The sequence below is a fragment of the Macaca nemestrina genome, chromosome 13, assembly GCF_043159975.1.
Source record: "Macaca nemestrina isolate mMacNem1 chromosome 13, mMacNem.hap1, whole genome shotgun sequence".
Lineage (NCBI taxonomy): Eukaryota > Metazoa > Chordata > Mammalia > Primates > Cercopithecidae > Macaca > Macaca nemestrina.
This window is the reverse complement of record NC_092137.1, coordinates 120,339,199-120,352,258: the sequence shown is the minus strand read 5'-3', so window position 1 is coordinate 120,352,258 and position 13,060 is coordinate 120,339,199. Positions and strand designations below refer to the sequence as shown.

Sequence of the window (13,060 nt, the reverse complement as noted above, 5' to 3'; positions counted from 1 at the left end):
TGGCCATGTTGCCTAGGCTGGTATTGAACTCCGGGGCTCAAGCAATCCACCTGTGTCAGCCTTTCAAACTGCTGAGATTACTGGTGTGATCCACCATGCCCGGCCAACACACAGACATTTAATTTTTAATTAATTTTTAATTTTTAATTTTTAAAAATTTTTATTGGTGACAGAATCTTATTCTGTCGCAATCTCGGCTCACTGCAACCTCCACTTCCCAGGTTCAAGCCATTCTCCTGCCTCAGCCTCCCAGGTGGCTGGGATTACAGGCAGTGTGCCATTATGCCCGGCTCATTTTTGTATTTTTAGTAGAAACGGTCTCGTTTCTACTAAAGGATCTCGAACTCCTGACCTCAGATGATCTGCCCGCCTCCACCTCCCAAAGTGCTGGGATTACAGACATGAGCCACCATGCCCGGCCCACACAGACATTTTAAACTAACCTGTAGCATCGTACAGTGAGGCTTGTCAAGGCCGCTTTTGGCCCCAGTTTCAGGTACACTGGCTCTGTTGGGCTTTCCTCCACCTGGCCTATCAAGGGGCCAACTCAAGCTGCAGGTGCAAAGGCAGATGGTTCTGAAGGGACCTTAGTGACAGCCAGGCCCAGGAACATCCAGTGCTTGTGTGGAAGTCTACATTTCAGCTGTGATGGTGTCTCGCTGAGGCTGGTTCTGGCCACGCCCTCCCGGCGTTTCAGCTGTCCCAGCCAAGGTGCCCTGCATCTTAGAGGGAAGGGAACGGCCTGGGCAGGGCATTGCCCATACATTCTGGAGTCGTGTTGGTTGGCGGTCTTCAGTTTCTGAGTCTGCGATATGGCATGGTCGTTCGTCACAGGTGGGGTGATGCGAAGTTACCGAGTGGGAGCACACCTGCCCCTTCTCATTTCACTCATGCAGCAGGTCATTTTCAGGCACAAAGGAAGTGACTTGTGGAGCTGGCCCTGGGGTCCGTAGGAGAGCAGGAAGTAGTAGCCACCCGCAGAGGGCTCACAGGCATGTGCTTTCGAGACTGCTTACAAGCCCCCGTGTGGGATTTAGGGCAGATGAGAGCCATGAGCCTCCGTGGACAAGTGAAGGTCTGGTGGGTGTGAGCTGTTAGCCCTAGAGTCTGCTGCGTGCTGTAGTGCCAGGGGCCGAGGAATGCGGAGGCAGCTCTTCCTCCGGTCTCTGCTCGCTCCGTGCACAGCCCTTGTCTCCTGCCTGATAGCGGTCAGTGGTCAGTTGGCTCAGGGTACACGGTCTCTACCCAGTGAACCGGGCACTGGCAGAAGCTCATAGAAGAATGGGTGCAAAGAAGATAGCTCAGAGGGCCTGCAGATGGCCGCTTTTAGGAAGTGAATAGGCTTCTTCTTTTTCTTCACTTTTTCTTTAACATACTCTTGAGGTTTTGAGGCTCCACCCTGAGCTCTTTGTGTCTGAGGGTTGCTGTGGCTTGGTGAAGGGCACAGTCTTCAAATCTTGCACAGGCTGGGGAAGGTTGGGACAGCACAGCCCTGACTCTCAAACAAAATGGGGCAGAGGGGAGGGCAGGAGAGCCGTTAGATTCTCAGGGCCTGATCCTCGCAGGAACTCAGGGGAAGCTGAGGCCCAGGGTCTGCATGGCGGAGGCCGAGCTCGACGGGGGAAGTGGAATTATTGCACACGGTGTGTTTCGACACTTGAGTCTCACCCCTGAAGGAGGAAAATCGAGAGTGGGGGTGCACGGAGCAGGGGTGAAGAAACAAAAAGCGGGGGTTTAGGGGAGAGAGAAACCTCTTTGCATGAGTCAAGCTGAAAAGCACTTTGGAGGGTCAAGTGTTAGCCAGTGTCTTCTTTTGCCTGCCCTGCTCCTCCTTCTGCCGTGTCTGCCTGACAGGGGCAGAGTTCTCAGTTCCCACGTCAGACTCAGCAGCAGCTTCTCCTTTGACGGTTGCAAGTCCTGTGGCTGAGAGAAGTACTTGTGCTGTGTTTCTGCAAAGGTAAGATGGCCCTGATCGCAGCTCATGATGCCTCGGATCCGGGGGGTCCGCTCCGCGAGGTATGAGCAGAGGCCATCCTGTGAAATATTTTCACTAACTGAACTGAGTGTTGAAGACAAGGCCTGTGGCAAAGTTATATTTATATGGAACAAGCTGCGAGTCCTTGGACAACCTTGGAAACTCCTTTTAAGGACAGAATCAAGTGAGACGATACACACGCAGGAGCTTTTGTGAGCGGGGTACAGAACTCACTATTGCGGCACAAGGTTGTAGCTTTTCACACAGCTTTTGAGGATGGGTTGGTGGTCCAGGGAGGATGTCAGGAACTGTCTTTCACTAATGGGGATCCTGGAATTCCTACCACGTGCCAGGTAGCGTGCTTATGGCTTTGTATCTACTTCCCTTTTAATCCCTTGTATTAGCTTCCCGTGGTTGCTGTGACAAACTCGGTGGCTTAAAGCAACAGGAACTTATTCTCTCACTGTTCTGGAGGCCAGAGTCCAGAATCAGCATCACTGGGCTGAGTCAAGCTGTGGGCAAGGCCATGTTCTCTCCAGTAACTTAGGGCAGAATCCATTCTGTGGCTGCTGGCGTGCCTCGACTGCTGGCCCCTTCCTCCGTCTTCACACTAGCACGGTGGCATCTTCTCTCCATGACTCCACTTCTCTCTGCTTCTGTCACACGGCCTTCTCTTCTCTCCAAAATCTGCTGCCTTCCTATAAGGACATTTGTGATGGCATTTGGGGCCTACCAGCATGATCCAGGATAATCTCATCTCAAGATTCAAAACTTAATTGAGCCTGCAAATCCTTTGCCGTGTGAAGTAACAGTAATAGGTTCCGAGGATTTGAACGTGAACCTCTTTTGCAGAGGGCATGATTTGACCTGCCACACCTCACAGCAGCCTGATGAGGACTGTACTGTCCCACATACAGTGGGCTTGATGAGGAAGCTGAGGCTTGGGGAGGCCTGGGGGTGGCCGTGGTCCTTTCCTCTCCCAGACTCTGGGGTAGCTGACTCTGGGGTCATTTTGTCGTGTTGCTGGGCACTCACTTGGTGAACAGATAATCCCCTGTCGTTTTACTATGTTGTTACATGGGTTTGAAAAAGAGTTTTTCAGCTCTCTCTGGCTGAGCCCCCGTTCCCGTGAGGGCCTGTGGTTTCTCCTCCTGGCTCCACCCTGGCTTCAGTGCAGTGCTTGAGCGGACAGTGGCTTGGGTCTCACTCTGGCGCTCTCCCCCTTCCTCTCTGCTCTGTCTGCCACAAGTCTCACGCCACCCCTCCCCCCGGTTGCTGAGGAAGGGACCTTCTTGTTATTTTTATTTTTATTTTTTGTGATGGAGTCTCACTCTGTTGGCCAGGCTGGAGTGCAGTGGCGCGATTTCTGCTCACTGCAAGCTCTGTCTCCCGGATTCAAGCAATTCTCCTGCCTCAGCCTCCTGAGTAGCTGGGACTACAGGCGCCCACTACCACGCCCGGCTAATTTTTGTATTTTTAGTAGAGATAGGGTTTCACCATGTTGTTCAGGTTGGTCTCCAACTCCCAACCTCAAGCAATCTGCTTGCCTCGGCCTTCCGAAATGCTGGGATTGTAGGCGTGAGCCACCGTGCCCGGCCTTGTTATGTTTTTTTAAGCTAACCCTATAGAGCACTCACTGTGCACCAGCACCTGCTGGCTGAAGGGGGTGACAGACATTGCCTATCACAGATTACGATGAGTCACCGGCATTTTTGGAAGTTTACTGTGTTGTTGCTGTACATGCAGCACTTCATGTAATCCTCATTACTGTGTTGTTGTGCATGCAGCACTTCACGTAATCCTCTCTTTACTGTGTTGTTGTACATGCAGCACTTCATGTAATCCTCTCTTTACTGTGTTGTTGCTGTACATGCAGCACTTCACGTAATCCTCTCTTTACTGTGTTGTTGCTGTACATGCAGCACTTCACGTAATCCTCTCTTTACTGTGTTGTTGCTGTACATGCAGCACTTCATGTAATCCTCTCTTTACTGTGTTGTTGTGCATGCAGCACTTCACGTAATCCTCTCTTTACTGTGTTGTTGTACATGCAGCACTTCACGTAATCCTCTCTTTACTGTGTTGTTGTACATGCAGCACTTCACGTAATCTTCTCTTTACTGTGTTGTTGTACATGCAGCACTTCACGTAATCCTCTCTTTACTGTGTTGTTGTACATGCAGCACTTCACGTAATCTTCTCTTTACTGTGTTGTTGTACATGCAGCACTTCATGTAATCCTCTCTTTACTGTGTTGTTGTACATGCAGCACTTCATGTAATCCTCTCTTTACTGTGTTGTTGTACATGCAGCACTTCATGTAATCCTCTCTTTACTGTGTTGTTGTACATGCAGCACTTCACGTAATCCTCTGGGATTAGATGATAAGTGTCTGTCATGCCATTTTACCAGTGAGAGAATTGCAGCTCAGAGAAGTTGTCGCCCAGCTGGTTGGTGGCAGAGGTTTCAGAGGTCTTTCTGTGCATGAAACCCTCACTTGCGGTTATGCCAGGTAGGCCTGGAAGGGGGTAGACCCATTGCCAAACTCACAGGAGAGAGAGGAGGGCACTGACAGGTGGTGATGTCTGTCTGTCTTCTTTCTGGTGGGGACCCACAGTTTTATTTCCATCTCTTCTTCTTTTTCTTTATTAATACTTGTCTCACACTTGTGTGTGTTTTGGGCAGTCCCTAAATAACTACAGCAGGCTTCCGAAGGCTGAGTTTCTTAGAGTAGCCGGGAAAGGGCCTTTGTCGTTTCCTCTTAGATGTTCTCTTGGTCTGGTTTGTGCTGCTATAAAAGAATACCTGAAGCTGGGTAGTTTTTAAAGAAAGGAGGTTTACTTGGCTCACAATTCTGATGGCTGGAAGGTTCAAGACTGGACATCTGCATCTGGTGAGGCCTCAGGCTGCTTCCCCGCGTGGTGGAAAGTGAAGGGGAGCTGGCGTGTGCTGAGCTCGCATGGCGAGAGAGGAAGGAAGGGAGCGGTGTGGTGGTAGTGGTGTCCCAGGCTCTTTTCACAGCCAGCTCTTATGGGAACCAACGGAGTGAGAACTCATGCACTCCCAAGGAGTGGGGGGTTGGCGGAGGGCATTAATGTATACATGGGGGATCCACTCCCATGACCCAAATACTTCCCATTAGACCCCACTTCTAACATTCAGGATTAAATTTCAGTGTTTGGAGGGGAAAAACATTGTCCTCTTGTGCCTGTGCCACACCTGCCCCTCCGTCCCCCTCATCTGCTGATTATTCATCACGCTGTTAACTTGGTTTCTCCATCCATTTAAACCCTTTCTCCTTTCCCCCTACTATGTTACTGTTAGGACTGCGAAGCTGTCAGCAGTGTTAGCGACACCGCCCACATGTGGGGGCGACAGGTACAGTGAACCTAGTATCATTAGCGTCCTTTGCTCTTGGAACGGAGCAGAAATTATCTTCTCAACCTCCATGGATTTAAATTCTGTGTTCTTGATGTGAAGCTTCTTTTCCTTAAGTTAGAGTTTTTGCATATACACCCCACACATACACTTGCATTTAAGTTTCTTGTCTATATATGCACACACAACACACACTTGATTTTCTTGCATCATAACGTTTTTCTGATTTTAAATCAGAAAAGGGCAAATGAGTTGAATAGTTACCTATTAGTTATAGATAATTATCTATTATCTAATTGTCTATTATCTAGTTCTCTAATAGTTAGGTATTATTAACTATCTAATAGTAATCTATTTCTTTGGAACTTAAGTACCAACTTAGTGGTAATTTTACATGAAATGAAATGTTCTCTGGGTTCCGGATAACTTATAAATGGGCTTTTAGAGTACAGCCTGTTGGTTGAACAGGCCGTAAGTTCAGCCTCATCTTTGTAGAGTTCCACAACTAAGTTTTACAATTATTTATGAATGATAGTGCTTAGCATACTTTCCAACTCAGTGAGACCATGTCCTGACTGAACTTGTAATAACCCTGAGTAAATCTTAGTGAAATAATACTAAAACTTGGAGGTTTTACAGTCAGAGAGATCCTTAGACACACCAATTTTAATGTCTCAGTAAAGAAAACAATTTTATTGGTTGATTGAGACAGGGTCTTGCTCTGTTGCCTAGTTTGGAGTACAGCCATGTAATCATAGCTCACTGCAGCCTTGAACTCCTGGACTCAAGTGATCCTACCACCTCAGGGTTCTGGGTAGCTGGGACTACAGAAATGCGCTACCATGCCTAAATTTTATTTTTTATTTTTTTGTAGGGATGGGGGTCTCGCTGTGTTACCCATGCTGGTCTTGAACCCCTGGCCTCAAATGATCCTCTCACCTTGGCCTCCCAAAGTGCTAGGATTTCAAGCATGAGCCACCATGTGTGGCTGAAAACAGAACATTTATAAGGTGCCACTAGGGGAGGGTAATGAAGGAAGGGGAATAAAATCGAAACCAAAATAAGTGCTGTGTGGTGTGTGGCTGGTGGGTGGGTCGCATTTCGGATTCTAAGAACCGTGGCATTTCTTTTTGTTGGTTCTGTTGATCCTGAAACCAGTGAGACTGCAGTTTGTGAAGGATGGTGCTCGAAGTTGATAACTCCTCCTGGTTCACTGCAGGACCATGAGTCCAGCTGAGACCAGATGCAAAGCTCAGGGCTGAGATTGAGAGCCAGAGAGACCCAAAGTCTCTACATCACACCCACACTGGTACTTCCAGCCTAGGAGGTACGGTGGCCGCCTCCCAGGGTGGTTGCTGAGATGGTTTTGAGCAGAGCAGAGATGAGCCAACCATGGCAGGACAAAGTGAATGGCTGGGAAAAGGGGTTGTGGGGGTTGGAGGTAAAGGGAATTGGAATAGTGTTGCAACTTTCCCCGTCCTGGCTGTACCTTACCATCACCTGGGGGCTTTTGAAAAACATGGCGTCCCGCCCCCTCCCACGCTATGCTAATTAGCCTAATCCCGGGTGCAGCCAACATGACATTTGCCCCCTTTCCCATGAGGTGATTCTGAGGTGCAGCTGGGGTGGAGAGCAGTGGGCCTTAGAGGTTCAGAACTTGGCCTCCTGGCTGGGCACAGTGGCTCACGCCTGTAATTCCAGCACTTTGGGAGGCCGAGGTGGGTAGATCACAAGGTCAGGAGTTCAAGACCAGCCTGGCCAAGATGGTGAAACCCCATCTCTACTAAAAATACAAAAATTAGTCGGGTGTGGTGGCGCGCGCCTGTAGTCCCAGCTTCTCGGGAGGCTGAAGCAAGGAATTGCTTGAACCTGGGAGGCGGAGGTTGCAGTGAGCAGAGATTGCTCCACTGTACTCCAGCCTGGGTGACAGAGCAAGACTCCGTCTCAAAAAAAATAAATAAATAACTTGGGCCGGGTACAGTGGCTCAGGCCTGTAATCTCAGCACTTTGAGAGGCCGAGGTGGGCGGATCACCTGAGGTCGGGAGTTCAAGACCAGCCTGACCAACATGGAGAAACCCTGTGTCTACTAAAAATACAAAATTTAGCTGTGCGTGGGGGCGCATCCCTGTAATCCCAGCTACTCGGGAGGCTGAGGCAGAATTGCTTAAACCTGGGAGATGGAGGTTGCGATGAGCTGAGATTGCACCATTGCACTCCAGCCTGGGCAACAAGAACAAAATTCCGTCTCAAAAAAAAAAAAAGTACGTGGTCTCCTGATGAAATAGGCCCACCTATTTCAAATCCCCTCATACCGGTATTGAGCCAGTCCCTCAGATGCCGAGCCTCAGTCCCCTCCATCTCTCAGGCTGTGAAGGTGAACTGTGATGTGTGATGTGTGATGTGTGATGTGTGATGTGTGAACTGTGATGTGTGACGTGTGATGTGTGATGTGTGAACTGTGATGTGTGACGTGTGATGTGTGATGTGTGAACTGTGATGTGTGACGTGTGACGTGTGACGTGTGACGTGTTGTGTGATGTGTGAACTGTGATGTGTGACGTGTGACGTGTGACGTGTGATGTGTGATGTGTGAACTGTGATGTGACGTGTGACGTGTGAACTGTGATGTGTGATGTGTGACATGTGATGTGTGATGTGTGAACTGTGACGTGTGACGTGTGACGTGTGACGTGTGAACTGTGATGTGTGACGTGTGATGTGTGATGTGTGAACTGTGATGTGTGATGTGTGACGTGTGACGTGTGATGTGTGACATGTGACGTGTGATGTGTGACGTGTGATGTGTGATGTGTGATGTGTGAACTGTGATGTGTGACGTGTGACGTGTGAACTGTGATGTGTGATGTGTGAACTGTTATGTGTGATGTGTGATGTGTGACGTGTGATGTGTGATGTGTGATGTGTGACGTGTGATGTGTGACGTGTGACGTGTGATGTGTGATGTGCATAGTGGCAGTGTGTTCTGCTGTGCACCATGGAGGATTCCACGGCCATAGAGGCTTAGTCATGACTGATGTGAAAGGGCCAACAGCACGTGACCTCCCACCCCTCTCCTTACACATCTCACTTGGTAAAACCATAGTCCTGGCTCTGGCCACTTCTCAGCACAGTGGCCTGTGGCTGGAGAAGAACATATGACATGTTGGTGAGTCTCTAAATTCACGGTCTCAGAGCTCCAGTGAGCCGTTGGACGTGCTTGGCATTCGGAGTGTTTCCCTGTGGTCCTAGGCTGGGGAGCGGCCCCTGGATTTTAAAGAGTTCTGGACCCAGTGGTGCAGGTGGGGAGACCTGGCCAGGGAGGCCACTGGGAGGCTGACCCAGTGCAGGTGCAGCTCCACCTGGAGCTCCCCTGGTTGGACTCCGCCTCACAAGGGGCATGAGACTCACTCGGCGCTGCTTCTGAGCTCTGAGTCCTTGCTCTTTAGTGGTCTGTCCCTTCCCTTCGCCGGGAGGCATGGCTCGCTGGGCTTTGGTCCCCGCAAGGAGGCCTGGTGGGGCCTTTCCCCTTCTCAGCCAGGCACTGAAGGAGCAGGAAGGGAAGCATGATGCCAGAACCACAGGAAGAAGTGGTGCTGAGTTGGGTGGTCACTTGCTTGGTGTGGCCTCTGGTTAGACGTGGTTCAGGGCCATGCTGCAGGAGGAGCTGGAAGACTTTTCTTTCTTTTTTTTTTTTGAGATGGAATCTTGCTCTGTTGCCAGGCTGGAGTGCAATGGCGCGATCTCGGCTCATTGCAACCTCTGCCTCCTGGGTTTAAGCAATCCTCCTGCCTCAGCCTCCTGAGCAGCTGGGACTACAGGCGCGCACCACCACGCCCGGCTAATTTTTGTATTTTTAGTGGAGACGGGATTTCACCATATTGGCCAGGCTGGTCTCAAACTCCTGACCTGGTGATCCACCCACCTCGGCCTCCCAAAGTGCTGGGATTACAGGTGTGAGCCACCACACCCGGCCGCTGGAAGACATTTCTAAAGAACCCATCACTGTCCCTCTCTAAATAGGTTTCAGTGTGGTTTTATGTTTGTTACAACCTTGTTGATCTGTAGTTTCAGAAACCAGAATGGTTTGGCCCAAGCTTTTGTTTTGAGATCACACTAAAATAGTGCTAGCTGTGGGTGTTGGAGGTGCCTCCTGTGTACGTGGGTGTGCGTGTATGTGGTGTGCAGTGCATGCATGTGTGTGTCTGTGGCTTCACTGTAGATGGCCGGCGTGAATGACGACCTGACCTGAGTCCTGTGAGAAGCACTGTTGAGTTACTTCTCAGTCATTCCACACAGGAGAAAAGGATGAATGACCCTGTTGGGTTAAAACATTGAGTTTCGCAAAGCTTTTTTCCCTTTATACTTGGCAGTCTCGCAAAGCTATCAGGAGAAAATGTAGAATTAAAATATATAGCAGGTGGGAGTATGGTTTTTTAACTTACACTTAAGGTTTCTATGGTATCTCATCGTGTGTGGAATATTTCTGTTAGACCATCTGAGAATTTTAAGCTCTGGTGGATGGAAGTAAGGTTGCTTTTGAGCAGAAGGTTTGCCGTGCTGCTGCTTCTCAGAGGCTGAGCGCTGAGGAACCAAGGTCGACGCCCAGTGTGTGCTGGCCACAAGTGGACTGTGTAGATTCGGAGTGCTTAGTCTGGCGGTCTGCAAGCTTTTAAAACATTTCTTCATTTAATAATCTATAAATGTCGAAGCCTCCCACGATGTTGCCGACCCTGTTAGTAAGTTTGCCGCAGCCCCCCCAGCTGCCAGGAGTGCCTGAGAACCCCTGTGGGGGCTGAAGTCACAGACAGCGCCGTGGAGTTCGGGACTGTAGCTCTGGAATTCTGCCACAGGCCAAGCAAACTGCCAGGGGTGTGTGGTCTGGGGTGAGGACTGATTGAAGAAGTAACAATCTTGGATGACTTTGAAAAGCTCTGGGAGGTGCCGTTGATGTGATGTTGGTACTGGGAGTGTGCTGGAGGCCACCTGTCCCCGCCCCTCTTTTTGTGCCCCGCAAGGAGGGTGTGGGGATCAAGAGTTTCAGCTGGACGCTGGTCGGCTCCAACAAGGCCTCTTTTTGGTCTCCCATGTGACTCCATTTTCTCGTTCTCTCCTGTGGCCGGGCCTGTCTCTGCCGCCCCGGAGCAGCAGTGTGGTCCACGTGGGTGGAGACCTTCAGGGGCCAAGGAGGGCTGGGCCTTGGGAATGATGAGCTTGAGCCCCTGTTAGGGTCCGGGGTTGGGGGAAGGGCACGAGGTACACAGCTGGGCTTGACCCAGCCCTTCTCCTGGGAGTTCCCTCAGAGTGTGCCCCGGGCAGAAGGGTCTGTGCTGTGAGCACACCCACGGCAGTGTGCACTGACTTGAGTCCTCCAGCAGATTCTCTTGGCTGCCCTGGATGGAGTCGGGATGAAACTCTGCTGGGGAGAGCACCGTCCATGGAGAAGCCGGCCTGATGTGGACAGACGCGCTCTGTGGCGGGTGTCCAGGGAACCAGGCCGGTGGTGCAGGCGTCTGTCTCTTTCTGCTGAAGTGCTTTCTCCCTCATGCAGCTGTTCTCCGTGTGTCCTCTGTCCTCTGGACGATGACTTTCTGAGGGAGAGGCCACAGCAGATACGTCTGTGTCCCCTCCCTAGCCCAAGCCCAGAGCTCAGTGAGGGTCTGCAGTGGGTGTTCAAATCTGTGCATTCTCAGCAGGAAGCATCTGCAGGACGGGGCAGTGAGGATTGAGAACCTGAGATTCTCCTCTCACAGAAGAGGGCACTGGGGCCCAGAAAGGGCAGTGGCGTGCCTAGAGTCTGGCAGCTTAGCTGGGGCATGGCTGGCTCTGGAGTCCAGGCTCCAGGCCTCCTCTCCGCGAGGTGCTCCTTCCTGCGGCTCTGAGCTGCGCTTCCGCTTGCCACCGTGTGGTGCCCTGGGCAGGTATCGTAGGTGCAGTGTCGAGAGAGGAGGGCAGTGTGGTAGGAGTGAGGAGTGTGGAGGGCAGTGTGGGAGGAATGTGGAGTGTGGAGGGCAGTGTGGGTGCAGTGGAGAGTGTGGAGGTCAGTGTGGGGACAGTGGAGAGTATGGGGGGCAGTGTGGGTGCAGTGGAGAGTGTGGAGGTCAGTGTGGGTGTAGTGGAGAGTGTGGAGGGCAGTGTGGGTGCAGTGGAGAGTGTGGGGGGCAGTGTGGGTGCAGTGGAGAGTGTGGAGGTCAGTGTGGGTGCAGTGTCGAGAGAGGAGGGCAGTGTGGTAGGAGTGAGGAGTGTGGGGGGCAGTGTGGTAGGAGTGTGGAGTGTGGAGGGCAATGTGGGTGCAGTAGAGAGTGTGGAGGTCAGTGTGGGGACAGTGGAGAGTGTGGGGGGCAGTGTGGTAGGAGTGTGGAGTGTGGAGGGCAGTGTGGGTGCAGTGGAGAGTGTGGAGGTCAGTGTGGGGACAGTGGAGAGTGTGGGGGGCAGTGTGGTAGGAGTGTGAAGTGTGGAGGGCAGTGTGGGTGCAGTGGAGAGTGTGGAGGTCAGTGTGGGGACAGTGGAGAGTGTGGGGGGCAGTGTGGTAGGAGTGTGAAGTGTGGAGGTCAGTGTGGGGACAGTGGAGAGTGTGGGGGGCAGTGTGGGTGCAGTGGAGAGTGTGGGGGGCAGTGTGAGGACAGTGGAGAGTGTGGGGGGCAATGTGGGGACAGTGGAGAGTGTGGAGGGCAGTGTGGTAGGAGTGTGGAGTGTGGAGGGCAGTGTGGGGACAGTGGAGAGTTTGGGGGGCAGTGTGGTAGGAGTGTGGAGTGTGGAGGGCAGTGTGGGTGCAGTGGAGAGTGTGGAGGTCAGTGTGGGGACAGTGGAGAGTGTGGGGGGCAGTGTGGTAGGAGTGTGAAGTGTGGAGGGCAGTGTGGGTGCAGTGGAGAGTGTGGAGGTCAGTGTGGGGACAGTGGAGAGTGTGGGGGGCAGTGTGGGTGCAGTGGAGAGTGTGGGGGGCAGTGTGAGGACAGTGGAGAGTGTGGGGGGCAGTGTGGGGACAGTGGAGAGTGTGGAGGGCAGTGTGGTAGGAGTGTGGAGTGTGGAGGGCAGTGTGGGGACAGTGGAGAGTTTGGGGGGCAGTGTGGTAGGAGTGTGGAGTGTGGAGGGCAGTGTGGGTGCAGTGGAGAGTGTGGAGGTCAGTGTGGGGACAGTGGAGAGTGTGGGGGGCAGTGTGGTAGGAGTGTGAAGTGTGGAGGGCAGTGTGGGTGCAGTGGAGAGTGTGGAGGTCAGTGTGGGGACAGTGGAGAGTGTGGAGGGCAGTGTGGTAGGAGTGTGAAGTGTGGAGGTCAGTGTGGGGACAGTGGAGAGTGTGGGGGGCAGTGTGGGTGCAGTGGAGAGTATGGGGGGCAGTGTGAGGACAGTGGAGAGTGTGGGGGGCAGTGTGGGGACAGTGGAGAGTGTGGAGGGCAGTGTGGTAGGAGTGTGGAGTGTGGAGGGCAGTGTGGGGACAGTGGAGAGTGTGGGGGGCAGTGTGGTAGGAGTGTGAAGTGTGGAGGTCAGTGTGGGGACAGTGGAGAGTGTGGGGGGCAGTGTGGGTGCAGTGGAGAGTGTGGGGGGCAGTGTGAGGACAGTGGAGAGTGTGGGGGGCAGTGTGGGGACAGTGGAGAGTGTGGAGGGCAGTGTGGTAGGAGTGTGGAGTGTGGAGGGCAGTGTGGGGACAGTGGAGAGTGTGGGGGGCAGTGTGGGTGCAGTGGAGAGTGTGGGGGGCAGTGTGAGGACAGTGG

General features: G+C 52.3%; 1 protein-coding gene across 17 annotated transcripts in view; it reads left to right on the top strand.

The window, feature by feature from the left end:
* LOC105490067 (inositol polyphosphate-4-phosphatase type I A) overlaps positions 1-13,060 on the top strand; it is a 165,241-nt gene that overhangs the window by 18,134 nt on the left and 134,047 nt on the right. The window contains exon 1 of one of the 17 annotated variants that reach the window (XM_011755332.3): positions 1,678-1,957. The exons of the other annotated variants lie outside the window; for them this stretch is intronic. The gene's annotated coding sequence lies outside the window, so the exon portion shown is untranslated. Of the gene's footprint in view, positions 1-1,677; positions 1,958-13,060 lie in introns of those variants that run through there. 17 annotated transcript variants of the gene reach the window in all.